Genomic DNA, 15,579 nt, shown 5'->3' on the forward strand with positions numbered 1-15,579 from the left:
AGTGCAAATACTTGACTTGTGTTTCTGAAAAGCTGCATAATTCTCTTAAAAGCACAAAGAAAATGCAGCTGTTTGCCTAAACTGAACAAATGTTCTATTGCAAGATCACTTAAATGTCAAAACAAATTGAAAATATATCACCTCTCCATAACTGCATTATTTCTAAGTTGAGAAATAGAATGTTTTTTTTCCAATGAACAATCAAAAATAAATATTTTCGAAAAATCATATAGAAAATACAGGCCCTAAAGTAGTAACTCCATGCAACAAAAGTGAGCAAACCTGTGACTGCTGACACACAAGTTAGAAAACCTGTGATCAATTTAACAGAACCGAGTACATGATGTGATCTCCGAAATGCCCGACAACAATTACATGTGAGCACAAGACGGTTCTCAGTTTCAGCTGTTTTATCTGCATTAGTGCATCATAGCTCCACATTGAAAAGAACTGCCAGAGGAGCTGATAAATCTGATAACGACTCATGACTAATATGGAAAAATATACATGAAGTTCAGCGGCCAACTAAAAATCAGCTGAGGCACAATTGCAGAAGTGGTTAACCCTAACTCTAAATCAGGAGGTGTAGAAAGAGCCACAGCGCCACTAATCAGAGTCAGAGTGGTCGTCCTTATATAATGACCCAAGGACAGCGGACCACTTTTGCAATCTACCGCTGAAAAATAGATGGGCAAGTAATTCAGACTTCCCACAGGAATTATCATTGGAAATCAGAGTTTCTCTAACAGCTCAGACAGCCTCTATGGATGCTGTTAAAAAAAAATCAACCCTCTTTGCTGTTTGGCACAAAACCACAAGATGAAACTGCTAAAGAACACGAAAAGAAACCTAGTGACTACTGGGAGCACATTCTTTGGTCAGATAAATTTGTTCCGCTCAGATGAGTCGAGCACATTTGGGGTGAACTTGGCCAGGACAACCACAGTGAACGAATAGTCCTGATAGTGAAGCAGGTAGGCAGGAGGCAGGCGTGTGGAAACATTCATAGATAGCCACATAAATATCTGTAAGACCAAGATACTGACTGACAAAATGACTCTCAGTCTGCAGAAGCTGAGCAGAAGAGAAATATTCCAGCACAATAACAATCCGAAGCACACAACAGTTTATAAAGGAGAAAATACTATGACTTTGCCAAGAATATAAAGTGATTTGAATCAAATAATATGCCTCTGGGGCATTTTAAAGAGAAAGATAAAGCAACACAACTTCTCCAGCAAAGAACATGTCACTTTTTCCATTTCAACCAATTTGGCATTATTATTATTTTCCTATATATCTAATTTTTTTCTGATGCTAATTTCCCAATTGTTAAATCTATATTTACATATGTTCTTGTAATGCACAATCAAATAATAAACAGATAAGGCAGTTGTAAGGTCAAACTACACTCTGGGTGGCTGTTCCTCCTCTAAACACAACTGTGATCACTTACAATACAATTAACACAATATTAGATCCTAAACTAACTCTCACTTAAAGAAAACTGCAGATGGAAGCGACTTGATAAATGTGTCTTACAGCAGAACTTGATTACATGTCATTCTTAAAAGTCCAATAAACATTAGCCTTGGATTAATGCAAATCACACACACTTGCAGGCAATGTTCCCTGTAATTTTTCCTGAGTCTGAGCAAACACACAAACTCCCTGAGCGTCCCTTGGACCACTGTGAGCAACATCAGACGTGTGCACTGTGGTCACACCAGCATCACATCCATTCAAGTTACATGGTTCATTAAAAGAATCAAATTACAGCATTTACATTTCTGTTAAAACACTTTGTCAACAGGAGCCAGTTGAAGGCTGCAGTGATTTTAGTGACACTACAATGTATAAGAGTGAAGTTATTGAATATTTGTCTCTCTTTACTGTTGCAGCGGTTTTGCAAATTGCAGACGGACCCTGTTCACTCCATAGACACCAATGTTATTCCTGTAGCTTGAAAGACAGCTACTTTTGATAAAACTGGGCTTGTAGCACATTGTCTGCCTTGCAACAATGGGAAAGAGGCACCGTTTATGTTTTGACAACCTATATCTAACGAGTTATTGATGCTGGAAGTCCGAATCTGTGAATATCTTTCCAACTTTACTGAACTTGGGGCCACTACCACCTAAGGAGTGATATATTTAATTTTGAAAAAAGCATTTAGCCATACTTAAAGCTTTAAGTGCTTTATTAACACGGAACTAAAAATATTGTATTGTTTTATTATCACAGGTTCTGTCTGAAAAGAGGTGGCATCATTTTAAACAGTGAAATCAAACTAACAAAATGTAATGACCAACCAGTGAGCAATACTGGATTCTGCAAAAAACATAAACAACTTTTTAAAAATCTAAATCTTATCTTAACACAGTTAATGTATTAACTTATTTTTGTGTGTATGCATGTATTTATTGATTTATTTAGTACTGTTAACATATCAGAGTTCTGAGTGAATTTTTCTTAAGATAGGCAAAGGCCATTTATTGATTACATATAGGCTCTTAAATGTTTATTAAAAACTGAAAAGCATTAAAAAAAAAACAACTTAGGCATTTATTGAGTCACTAAAATACTGTAGAGTACAGACCACATCAGCATGATTATAAGCATCCTCTGGTAAATGAACAACCAGATACTGATGTCTCTCACCATATGGACTTCAGGAGAAGACTGGGGGATGATAAACTGTGACCTACTGGTTGGATTCTCTCTGTTCTCATGTTTCTTACATGTTTGTCCCCTGACAGCCAGGTCTTAATGTTTTTTGAGCAACACACCATACTATGACGTTTTTACAATGATGGTTCTTCTATGGAACCAGTTTGACATGTTCAGGTGTTCTTTGTGTGAAAACTCAGAGATTTCAGGTATCAGAAGGTGGTTTTCAACTTTCTTTGTTAACTTTCTGCTTCAACTTTAAATCAAATTTCCTTCACTAAGCCAGCCCTCTGGACTTCCAGTAAGCTGTGTTCCTATTGGCTGTCCAGGTGGCTGCTTGGTGTTATCAGGAACACCTGAGCAGCTCAGTGTCTTCCTGCTTTATTTAGTTGCAGACAAACATTTCCTCTGCTTCTCTCCACTGAACTGGGTTTGGTTCCGTTGCTTTAGTTTGTTAGGCGTTGGCTTGCAGCTTCCAGCAGTAAAATAGACTTTAATGTGTTTCTTGGTGTGTTTTAGGGCTTTGTACTGGATAGTTGTCTTGGTAAATGTGGTTCTTTAGCCACAGTTAGTACATGGTGCTAATGTGTGCAGTGATTAGTGGATTTGGTACAGCTGAGTTGTGTCTTTATCTTGGCTGTAGTGAGTCTTCAGAGGTTTTTGGTCAGACACATTCTGTATTCTTGTTTGTGAACCAGCGTTGGTTGTCCAGAAGGTAGGAGTTCCTGTCCTGATTCTCTGTTCTCAGAGGTTCTCTGGTAGACTGCAGGAGACTTTAGCGTTTGGGTTGTGCTAGTTTGGTTTTTGTACGGTTTCATTTGGATGACTATCTTGAGGCCCCTCCATGTGGTTTAGTGAGGTTTTCTGGAACAGTTCTACAAAGCAACCTGCAGCAGAAGAGACTTTGAGAGTTTTTAGGAAGTTCTGGAGACCAGACTTTAGAGCAGCAGAAACATTTGTCAGCAGTTTGAGCAGGAGAAGGTGAGCTTCAGAGTAGAAATGAGACAGAAACCTTCTTGACCCGTGTGGTGAGGTCCTGTACCAAGAGTTTGAGCAGGTTGTGAAGAGTCTGTAGTTCTTTGGTCTGAAAGCACAAGAAGAGTCGACTCATTAAAGGAGAAAACAGGAGATATTGTTGGTTCTTCTGTTGCTCTGCAGTTTCCTTAGACTGAATATCAAGTTTATATTTTAAATGATTTCCCATGTGAGCCCAAGAAGACTTCAATAAACTCTCTCCATCCCCTGGACACAACATATTTTATTACCATGTTAAATCTTTTTTTTTTTTTATGTTTTTGAGTTTTAATCATAGTTTTAGCATAGTTTTTTGTTTTTGCTTGTTTAGTTTTGTCATCTGTGTAAAAGGTGCTAAACAAATAAAGTTGAATTGATAAACTGAATAATTGACTAACTCATGATTGTGACAACAGAAGTATTTTCATTGTGATTTAAGGGTTTATTTCATTTTTAAGGTTGGGGTTAAAATCTTAAAAGAAAAAGAAGATTAAAGAAATAAACTACATAACAAAAAGCAATTAAATCAAAGGGAAAGAAATTAATACAATAAAACTTTTAAAAAGTTTTATTATTAAAAAGATTTAAGAAATTTAAGATGTAATTTTCTAATTAAACATTTAGTTTTTTAATTAAATATTTAGTCTTTTTAAAGGTTTAATGATCTAAATAAATGTTTTGCATTTTTTAAAATGTTCAATATTTGTCTTATTTAATTATATTTTTTAAATGTTTAATGATGGAAAATATTTTAGCTGTAATTTTTAATATTTGTATTTTAAAAATTTTGTTTAATTTCATAATGACATGTATCTTGTTGAGTTATCTAATTCAACATTTTGTCTGTTTAATAATGTTAAACATTAAATACAATTAAATTATATATACATATACCACCTTTTAATGTTTAGTTTTCTTTTTAAATGCTTCATTGTATTTTCTGTTTAATTCCTATTGGAAGTTTTATTGTCTTTAAGATGTAATTTACTAATTAAACATTTAATTTTGTAATTAAATATTTTGTCTTTTTAAAGGTTTAATGATCTAATTAACTGTTTTGCATTTTTTTAAATGTTTGATATTCTTCTTGTTTAATTGTATTTTTTAAATGTTTAATTCTGGAAAATATTTTATCTGTAATTTTGAATATTTGTATTTTTAAAATTATGTTTAATTTCATAAGGACATGTATTGTATCATGTTGAATGATCTCATTCAATATTTTGTCTGTTTAATAGAGTTAAACATTAAATTACATTAAATTATATTAAACAGACAAAATATTGAATGAGATCATTCAACATTATACAATACATGTCCAAGTTGTTTCTTCAAACATTTCCTCTTTCTATGTTCTTGGTTTGATTGTGGACAGATTTACTAAGAACTCATTTCAGAAAACTGCTTTCCAGATAAAGTCTACTAGTAGATGAAGGCATTGATCAAACTAATGTTACCTTCTGATCTCCACAAACTTTACTATTCAGTGAAGAGAATCAAAGTTTGTTAAGGATTTCTAAAAAACCCACAGGTGAAGGTCTGAGAAGAACTCAGATGGATGGTCTAAATGTGAAATCAAGACTCATGGTCACAAGTTTTAAGGCTTCTGTTAACCAGAAAGTTCAAACTAACAGAGAAGTACTGAGAAACTTTTAAAATTTCAGTCCTCAGACTGTCTGAAGGTTCAAACTAACAGAGAACTACTCAGGAACTTATAAAATTTCAGTCCTTAGACTGTCTGAAGGTTCAAACTAACAGAGAACTACTGTGGGACTTAGAAAATTTCAGCCCTCAGACTGTGTGAAAGCTCAGGTCCTGAGGACTCGGGAGGTGTGGAGGCTTTGGAAAGTCTTGGAACTAAGGGTTCCACCCTCCAGCACAAAGGCTGAAGTCCAACCTCCTGAGAAAAACAGTCAAGTCGAGACTCGAGTTAAAAAAAAAACTCGAAACTGACAAAAAATAGATGATAAATGCGCAAAAAAAAGAAGAATTAGTATCTGAGCGAGTAGCTCAGGGAGTAAGAAGACAGACTACCAACTGGAAGATCGCAGGTTCAAGACCCACCACCGGCAATTTTCTTTCTTTGTCTTTGTCAGGATTTCAATAAAAATTTAAGAAGTGTCTGGTCTTGAACCAGCGACCTGCGGCTCCATAGGCAAATCCTTAACTCACTGAGCTACAGATCAGATGAAAAGAAATAAATTCGTCGTCCCTTTGGCATAGTAGTTCCTGAAGTGACCACATGGGCAGAGCCAAGGCGGAGTCTGGGTGGAGCCAGGGCGGAGAGTAGGCGGGGAGGTGGGTGGCGGCCTCCCCCCTCTACTCCCCCACCTCCCCCGACTACCCACCACACCTTCCCCCGCCCGACGAGTTTTTCGAGTCTCCACGAGTTCTTCGAGTCTCCACAGGTTTTCCCGAGTTTCTGGAGTTTCCACCAGGTTGGAGGCAGAACAAGTTCTCATGAAGAGGTGTTGAAGTCGGCCAGGATGGACTGACCTTTTACAGCGACTAGAAGGCAGACCACTAGAAGAGCAGGTCTTTAACCACCATCCATAAAATCCATGGAGTCGCTCCAGAGAAATGAAGGGAGGTCAACTTTTATCAACCTCCATCCAGATGTTCAACTTCATATCTTTACTTGGACATTTTTAGCACCACAAACCTTTAGTATCACACTTTATTATCATTTATTAGGACTTTAATGGAATCCACCAGCAGATTTACTTTTTGTTGACAAACTTTATTCTTGTCATTGTGGGACTGCAGTATTTAAAACTCTTCCTTCTATTTGACCTCATGTTTATTAGTTTTAGTGGAGAAAGTTATTTTAATTGCCGATTAATCTCTTAAAAACCAAATAATAAATTGGGTTAGTCAAGAGCTTTAAATTTCTTACTTTGTCCGATTTTAAGTATGACAAAAAAATATAAAGCGTCTTGAGACAATTTGACCTGTAACTGGCGTTACATAAATAAAATAGAATTTAAATTGTATGTATCTTGTAATGTTGGAGTAATTCAGCCATATATGTTGGAAAACACATTTTCTTTGTCCATTAATCTGTCGTTTTCTCCAGTAATTCATTTCTTGTTTTGGTTTATAAAATGTCAAACCCAAATATATTCAGTTTACTGTCATAAAAACCAAAAAGATTTACATTCATGATGCAGGAATCAGACAGTTTTTCACTTTTTATCTTAGTTTAGTCAGAAAGATAGTTGATAATGTGTGAATTGTTGCAGCTTGTGAGCCGTAGAAGGTTTAAATCTTTGGGGCCGAGTGTCAAAAAACATTTAGAAACCAACATCAACAAAACACTCAAAGATTTGAACATCATTAAAGGGAAATCCAACTTTTGCATGACAATGTCTAATTAAAGGACATTAATTTCCAATGTAAATGTGTGATATTCATCCTCTGGAGCTTTCTCTTCACATCATCTTCCACCTGGACTGGTTTGGTCGGGAGCATGTGCAACAAACATTTGAAAAACTGCACTTTAACATCAATGAATGACACTGAAGTTTAATCTCTACATAAATGAGACTGAGTCTGGATGTGCTGCTCTGTCATTAACTCCTAAGTTTAGGGAAAGTTCAAACAAAAGAGGACAGTTCAGAGAAGACTTGAGAATGAGCTTATTTTGAACAAACATCTCAGACTTTCTGAGCTTCAGCACCTACAGCAAGATAATTTAACAACAAGCAACTCAAGAGATCCAGAAGTTGGCGAGAGTTAGCTTTAGCTGAGCCAAAGAACATGTGGGACGCTAACCTAGCAAACATTTCAGACTTTTCTCTGTGAATTCTGAGAAATAATTTACTATTTAACGACAGAGCTACACATCTTAACTCAGTCTCATTAAAACAGACTCTAATTCAGTGTCATCCATCCATATTAAAGTGCAGTTACCCAAAATGTTTGTTGCATGAGCTCCAACAAAACCTGTCCAGGTAGAAGGCCACTTTGACAAACAGGAAGTGGAAGATTCCAAGCAGATTTATAGAAGGGGGAACCGGACTGTACTAAGTTTGGTCGAGTATAGTGGGGTGTTTTGTGTGTTTTTAAGGCTGATAATGATTATTAGTGAGACATTTGGAGCAGGTTCTCATTTGCAGTAAATGAAAGTATTTAAAATCTTGAGTTAAACTTAGAAGAACACAAACTCTAACAGAAAACTTTGTTGATACGTTTTTGTTTTGTTTACAGATGTTAAAGGAGTTTTACTCGTGACGTATAACCAATCAAATCACTCCAGAAGACAGAGCGACCACAGGTAGATAAAGGTTCAGAGCCAAAGTAGCACCATTTTTAAATGTATTTATTACCGTAAATCAGTAAAAAATAAAATACTGATAATTAGTAAATCAGCCAGCCCAGAATTACTACAATTCTACAATGTATGTCTCTTTCCTTTGACTTGTTATTTGTACAATATACGATGTATATGATGGCGTTTTTTCATCCCAAAGGCTATACTATGATGTTTTCTAAGAGACATACGATGCTACTACCGCTGCACTCCTCCTCTGTTGTTTTCTGGATTGTACTCAGCTGCATGCCTTCGTCCACCCGGCCTCCGTTGACTCGTCCCGCCTGCCGTCTCTGGAGCTGAAGCTGGATTGGAACAGACCAAACTACAGTCCAATCACGATGCCAGCTGCCTCTCAAAAGGCTCCTTCATCTGGCAGGTGGCGGCACTTCTTCTGAGGGGAAGCTGAGCTGGCCCGGCAGAACTTTGGAGATGTGTTCCAGTGGTTGGTGGATGTGTGGGGAGATAGAGAGGGACCTTTGAATTGTTCAAAAAGGAAAACAGGGAACCCACTGGTAGTTTTAGTTTAGGGTGATACTGCGGTGTGTTTTTGGGTTTTAAGAGGTGAACAGGAAGAGTTTTTTTTTCGTATTGATTATCTTTTACTTTGTTCCTGGTTGGAATGCCCATCAATGTCAACATGAAGTTCACTTTTAGTTCTGTTTATTTATTTTTATTTTACTAAACACCCATTTGTTTTTAACCCCCTCACATGCTGTGTTGTTGTAAACTTCCTCTTTCAAATAAATTCTCATCTAACCCTCTGGAAACCAGCGTTTGGACTGTTTTTGTGTTGCTCCTCACCTACTGACAGCTGTGGACTAAAGGCTATACTGTGACGTTTTTAGAGCGACATGCTATACTATGATGTTTGTTGGGCGACACGCTATACTATATGCTTTTTTAATTGACATATTACTGTGACTTTTTTTTGTTTTAGTTATTTTTTTGTTTTTTTAGCAACATATAAGAATTCGAACAGTTTTAAAAGTTACTATACTTTTACTTGTGCAATGAAATATTATTCTATGGCATTTTTTAGATGACATATTATACTCTGATGTTTTCTTGAATTACATACTATTTTGACAATATATTGCACTATGACATTTTTTGAACCACATATCATACATGACAATTTTAGGCAACATCCTATCATTTTGCGCTTTTTGAACCACATAATAATCTATGTTTTGTTTTTTTTTCTTGCCAACATGCTGTACTATCAACTACAGGCCATACTATGTTATTCTTGAGTAAAGCATACTATACTTTGACATTTTCTGAACTACATCCTATACTATGGCGTTATACACAGAGTGCTTTGGTTACATGTTGATTTATAATCTAGATGTTTTTCTGTTTTATTTTTTGACAGGATTACCACAGACCTGACTGTGAACACCGTTGACACCCACCTCAGGGAGACGCTGTCTAAGATCTCAAGGCTGCTTGGTCGTGGTCTTTCTGGCACGTACTCTTCCAAGATGAGCCGGGAAGTTTAACACTGATGGAATGACACCAGGTCTAAGCCGACAAACTTCCAATTCCTCCTCAACCCATAGTCTCTGGGAAACCTACATGGAGTAAGAAAAGTAGACAGAGAAATAATTAAGTCTGTACACAACATATTAAAAAGAAATCATGCTAATAAATTAAGTACAAAGAACCGAATTCACCAATATACTGGAGACCAAAGCTATTTAATTTGATAAGTATAACCTTGTTTAGTAACATTTCAATTATTTGAGAGCAGTCCTAAAGAACTGCCTGTAATCCCAATCATAAAATGGGTTTGGAGGAAGAACATAGATGGTAATCTGGATATACATGAGTAAGGCTTTATAACTACTATTGGTAGTATTGGTGGTAGTAATAGCAATGTGACTACTACTAGTAGTAGTAGTGATAGTACACTACTGCTGCTGATACTGGCACTGCTACTACAACTTGTAATACTATTACAAATGCTGATACTACTTCTACGACTCTAACAGCTGTTTATACTACTACTGCTGCTTGTACTTTTAGTATTACTACTACTGCTTGTACAACTATACTACAGCTACTATTAATCGTCTGGTATTTGGTTGTCAAGCTGCTAGCTCGCCTTAGTGTTTTGCTAGTGGCTAACTAGTTAGCTCTCATAGACTGGAAGCTCTCAACAAGATTTCATAATGAAAAAAGAGCCAAAAACTATTCTTACCTATGAAAAGTCATTCCAAGTTTCCTTGTCTCAATCGTACGACGCAGTGTGTAATTGTATGCAGCACAGTGAGCCGGCATACTTGTTTCCGTTTTCACGCCGTCTACATCAACGGAATGCACTGAAACTTTGCCCCCACTAGCTTAGCCTCGCTGTAGCACGCAGCTCAAAGGGGCGTGTCCTATCTACTCATTCATATCTATGAGAACAACGCTGGCTACACATAAGGACGCATGACGTTGATTAGCTGCGTAAATACCATTATATACAGTCTATGGTAAATACGTATGTGAATCGCATCATTGGCTGCAGCAGCCAGTCACTGGTCACTCACTGACTCACACTGAAAAATAGCACAGAATGAATTGTTACGTGTTTATTTTATTTACAATTTAGGTTGGATTTTTTTTGTGTGCACAGCAGATTTTCTGTGCGCGGAGACCGTGTCAGCAGTGCGCGCACGCGCGCAGCTTAGAGGGAACAGTGAATTTGCAGGTAAAAATGTCCATATTAATGTGCACTAAGCCACTTAGGTTTATTGTAAATATCACTGTCACAGTAGGATTTCTAGGCATTAAATATTTCAAAAAGCAGTTCTCACTAGGTTCCTGTCAATCTAAAAAAGATTATAAAATATTTTTAAGACATGTTCATTCATGAGGGCATTCAGTTCCATGTCATAAAGTGCTCACATGGAATAATTTCCTTAATATAATTGACTGACTGATTTATTTATTTTCATGTCTTGCACACAACCGTGCCCACCCCTCATGGGTTTACAGGACACCAATGTACTAGCATTGCAGCAATACATCCGAAACACACATTATTCTGCTGCTCAGTCCTTAAACTAAATATGTTGCCTTTTATCCCAGGCCTGGCAAAGAAATTCTGCAATGAAAAAGGTTCCTCTTCTAAAACATAACTCTAGTTTTTCATGGTCATGCAACCAAAAGAAACCAAAATAAACAGAAGACATCGTCCTGAAAAGTACCTCCCTGATATCTTCATATACAGGACAGTAAAATATAAAATTAACCTCATTCTCAACTTCATCTAAATTACACAGCAAACAGTCTGTCCTTCTCTGGAGTAGCATTACTAAAGCTGATGGTAATGTTCCTGACCGTAACTGTGCTCACAGGGATCTCTGTCTTTTGCTTAAATTATATTTCACATAAGGTTCCACATTGTATCTGTCCTTTATAAGACAATAAGTTCAGAATTTATGTTTGTACCAAATATCAACAGATCATTTTTCTCTAAACCTAAGAAAGATATTATTCATAATCTCCTGAAGATCACAGAATAACCTATTACGAAAAATAAATGATGAGCTGTTCAAATGAAATAAAGATTTTAACTCAGTAGCCCAGGTGTGATGATTGGAAATGCCCCAAATAAATATCTGTTTTGTGATTCTCCGATTGGACATTTTTACCATACTTTCAGCTGCATTTAATTCGCAGTTGTCATATAATTTCCATTTTGTCCTGCAATACCTTGAAATAAGTTTGAGGGTGCACTCTTAGTTGCATTGACAAGGTAAAATAAAAACAAAAAAAAACCTAACCACACATTCACAGGCAGAAGATGGTTATCACAGATTCCACACAGCGCCAGTCCAGTAACACCTTTACATAAAACTGAAGGCTACCGTCCCTCGAGCGAAGACGTAACTTCACTTGAGGCTCTGCTGATTTAAAGTAAATGCTCGGAGCAGGAGGAAACAGGAGCAGCCTTGGAGCGAGACCGGGCGATAAATCTCAGAGAAACGGCATCACCAAGGCAACCTTGGAGGTTAAATTACAGGAATTGTGTGCAATTTTAAACCCAGTGACTGAATGGTGAGAAGAGACCCAATGAAAGAGCAGCTCCCAAGGTGCAGAGGTGCACCGAGGAGAGCTTCACCTGCATCAGAAAATGTCACCACAATTATCTATGCAGTTTACTCCAGCTGCTATGTTCAGCTCAGGGGTGAAAGTTATCATTTTGCTGGTAAACTGAATTTTCAGTGAGGACAGAAGGTCTAGACACAGTCTTCACAACATCCTGTATCATTCAGGTAACACAGAACCCAGTCTGATAAAATAGAATAAGTTGTTCTCATAATGTTGGTCACAGTAATGTTTGTGACTTCTATCCAGGAAAGGGCTGCAATATTAACCTCCACATCATGGCCATTTATCTCATTTAACAATAAAAACCCATTAACTTAGCATAAAGGAGCAGCACAGTTGCTATGGTGACGGCTTTCTGTCATTCAAGTTGATGTATAAAAAAACTGAAGCATCAACTCTGTGTGTTCTGGCCTATGTGTGACAAAAAACTCCATCAAAAATCTGTACTTTTACAAATGATAGTTTGCTCTTTTATCACATTTGACTGTAAATATGCGCTATTGTTACTGTCTGAAATTACCAAAAATGCATTATGTTAGAGATATTTATCATTATTTGAAAGAAAATAAAATGTATATTACAGACTGAAAAATTATTTTAAAAAATGTTCAGCTGATATTTTACACATTGTCCCTGTTTTGTTAAATTACAGATATCTCATGAAATCACAGAAAAACATTTTAATTTACATGTTAACTGAAAAATAATTAAAGGAACTAAAACTATAAATTATGTTCACATCAAAAATGAGTGTTTTTACAAATAGTAATCTGTCACTTAACAATGTGTGACCATAAAATTTCAGTTGTATTATATTTTAATAGTTTTTTTTTTATTTCTTTTAAATGTAGATCTCAGTGTAGTTTTAACTCCACATTATTTCTTTTCTCAAAGGTCATAACCATCACTAATAAATCTTTCAACAGTTTTATCCATTAAAAAAAAATATATATATATATATATATATATATATATATATATATATATATATATATATATATATATATATATATATATATATATATATATATATATATATATATATATAAATAAATAAAAAAAATAAATAAATCAATCGGACCAAGAGACAAACATCCCCCTCACTCCCAGTAATTGTGATAAAAATCTGTCAACAAACAAAAAATTCTGGTATTTTATTCAGCTGCTTGCAAATGAGCTCAGGGGCATGTAAAGGTTAGAGATCAACACAGGACATTATAACACTTTTTTTTACTTGCTAATTAGAAGACTGTCTTTCGCCTCCCCACAGCACAGTTAGGCTCAAGCTTGTTATTTTTCATCGCTCTTATGACGACAAAAACAGTTAAGCTCTCCCTGAACTCTTACCCAGAAGCCTCTCTGCTCTGAAAGCTAAGAGAATGTGAAGACAGGTTATATCTGGGTCAATATATAATGATGGGACTTTTTGCAACATAGTTGACAGCTATCATAGTTGACATTTTTTTTGTTTTCAGGCCTAAACTCAACATAACCGCATATAACCAAACACCACATGGCATTTTTACAGAAAGATTCTTCTAAAAAATTATATATGCAATTGAGTAAAATTGAAATTGAAATTTACTGAAATTTACCTGTTGACATGCCATAAATCCACACTTGACTCACACACTACTTTATATTAAATAACTCAGAAAGCCTTGGAGTCTTGCCAGTCTTTTCTTCAGGAGGAAATGACATCATGTGGAGCAGGTCATGTGATCTGGAATTAACACACTTCCTTGAGAGGTGTTTTTGTAATGGTAACTTAGTTGAAAGTGATTTCTTGGACACAGATACAATTTGTTATTTTCCATATAAAATTTAATATATTGCCAAAAAGAAATATCTGTTATAATTATCTCAACCTAACAAAAAGAACACAATCAAAACAATTATTAAATAGGTTCATTTTATTATTGTTTAGCTAATTAGAAGGTGGTTGTTAATAAATTTGGATGGTTATTTAGTTGACATTTTAGTGATATCCAGTCATTTCTTATTAATAAATGATTGTTTCCATAATAACTAATTATGGATTTTGTAAAGACATGATCATAATGAACAGAAAAAAAACATTAGTTTTTTTTTTACTTTCAATAAAAAAGTATGCAAGATATATCCCATGGATTTCAATAGTCCCTCAATTACATATTGACCCATTTTATTACTTAACGCTAAACAAATGCACGTAATAATTGCATTTCCCAACACAGCCATGTCTGCTGTTGGTGGTTTTAAAGCAACAGATTTAAAAGAATCTTGTGTATCAAAGGAAAATTCACTGTGCTATTATCCTGTATGGTCTCCATTTATAAGACTATTTTCAGTTTATGTCTATGGTCCTGCACTTTGGCATTCTGAAGCTGTGAAGCAGCCTCTTAAGAATATTTCTCCTTCAGCTCAAAAAGCACATTCTGAAGCAGTTACTGGCAGCTAGTGAGCAGAGAAAAGTGACGCTGATTGATGGGTCTCACTCAAATACTATTAGAGTCTGTTCAATACACACTCTGCTCTCACCTTCGAGCTAAGGTCATTGAATCGAGCACAGACTGAGCTTCTGGAGTTGAGGCAAACCCGAGGCAAACCAAACCGCTCTGCTTCACCTCAGCCCACCCCTTCACACTGTTACAGCACAGCTCCTAAAGAGCCGTCAGCCCACCGCTGCTGGTCGGTGAGACGAGCCAGCCCTGCTGCTTGTGCAGCCGCCGAATATCACCATTTGGTCCATGGGCCAACCTGGCACAGGGACAGGACGGGGAGTGGGCCACAGTAAGTGGGCCGGATACGAGCAGTTAAGAGAGCAGACTGAAGTGGCAGAAGGCAGTCGGTGATGGGCGGAGGTGGGGGAGGCCAACAGGGAAAAGTCATAAAATGGACAAATGGAGGGAAACTGGAGAAAGAGGGAAATAGGACACAAAGGCAGAAAAAAAAAAAACAAGGGCAGAAATAGAGCCAAGTGAAATCCCTTTGTTTGAATGCTAACCAGTGGAAAAACTGACAGAGGAAATGTGTGTGCAGATAACACAGTTTTCCTTCAAATTATGTGTGGATGGGTTTAGTGCAAACAAATCTAGGAAGGACTCATTTCAAATAAATTAACATTTTTCCGCTGGAATCTCTAAAACTTGAAAATCATGAGCCAATGATTTGGTTGGTATGGTGCTATTTCCTCACTTTTCTCAGTGTCACAGCTGTCTTTTAGCACTCAGACTGTGTATTGTTGTGAAATAGGTTGAATTGAAGCCACAACAGTCAGTGTAATTTACTTGCTATGAATGGTTATTCGGTAAAGTATTTTCTAAAAGTCTGAAAAGGGGAAGAAAGGAAGAGGAGGCAGCTGTAGATCAGTCATGAAGCCAACAATTCACTGAAGGAGCTGTGGAAGTAGGCTGACTATGAGAAATCTGACATGAACCAATTCCCCCTTCAAACAAAACAACACTCATCAAATCTCAAAACATATCACCTTCAAC

At 36.4% G+C, this 15,579-nt stretch overlaps 1 long non-coding RNA gene across 2 annotated transcripts; it reads right to left on the reverse strand.

Moving 5' to 3' along the window:
• Positions 1-1,625: 1,625 nt before the first annotated feature.
• Positions 1,626-11,387, reverse strand: LOC129349949 (uncharacterized). 2 transcript variants are annotated; one of them, XR_008603115.1, is made up of 3 exons: positions 10,203-11,387; positions 9,415-9,573; positions 1,626-3,754 (listed from the first exon to the last, which is right to left on the reverse strand). It is a non-coding gene; the product is annotated as an uncharacterized LOC129349949 (long non-coding RNA). The 2 variants fall into 2 exon arrangements; XR_008603114.1 differs by lacking the exon at positions 1,626-3,754 and adding an exon at positions 8,049-8,473 and having other exon boundaries at positions 10,203-11,379.
• Positions 11,388-15,579: the final 4,192 nt, after the last annotated feature.

This window comes from Amphiprion ocellaris, chromosome 10 (genome assembly GCF_022539595.1).
Source record: "Amphiprion ocellaris isolate individual 3 ecotype Okinawa chromosome 10, ASM2253959v1, whole genome shotgun sequence".
Lineage (NCBI taxonomy): Eukaryota > Metazoa > Chordata > Actinopteri > Pomacentridae > Amphiprion > Amphiprion ocellaris.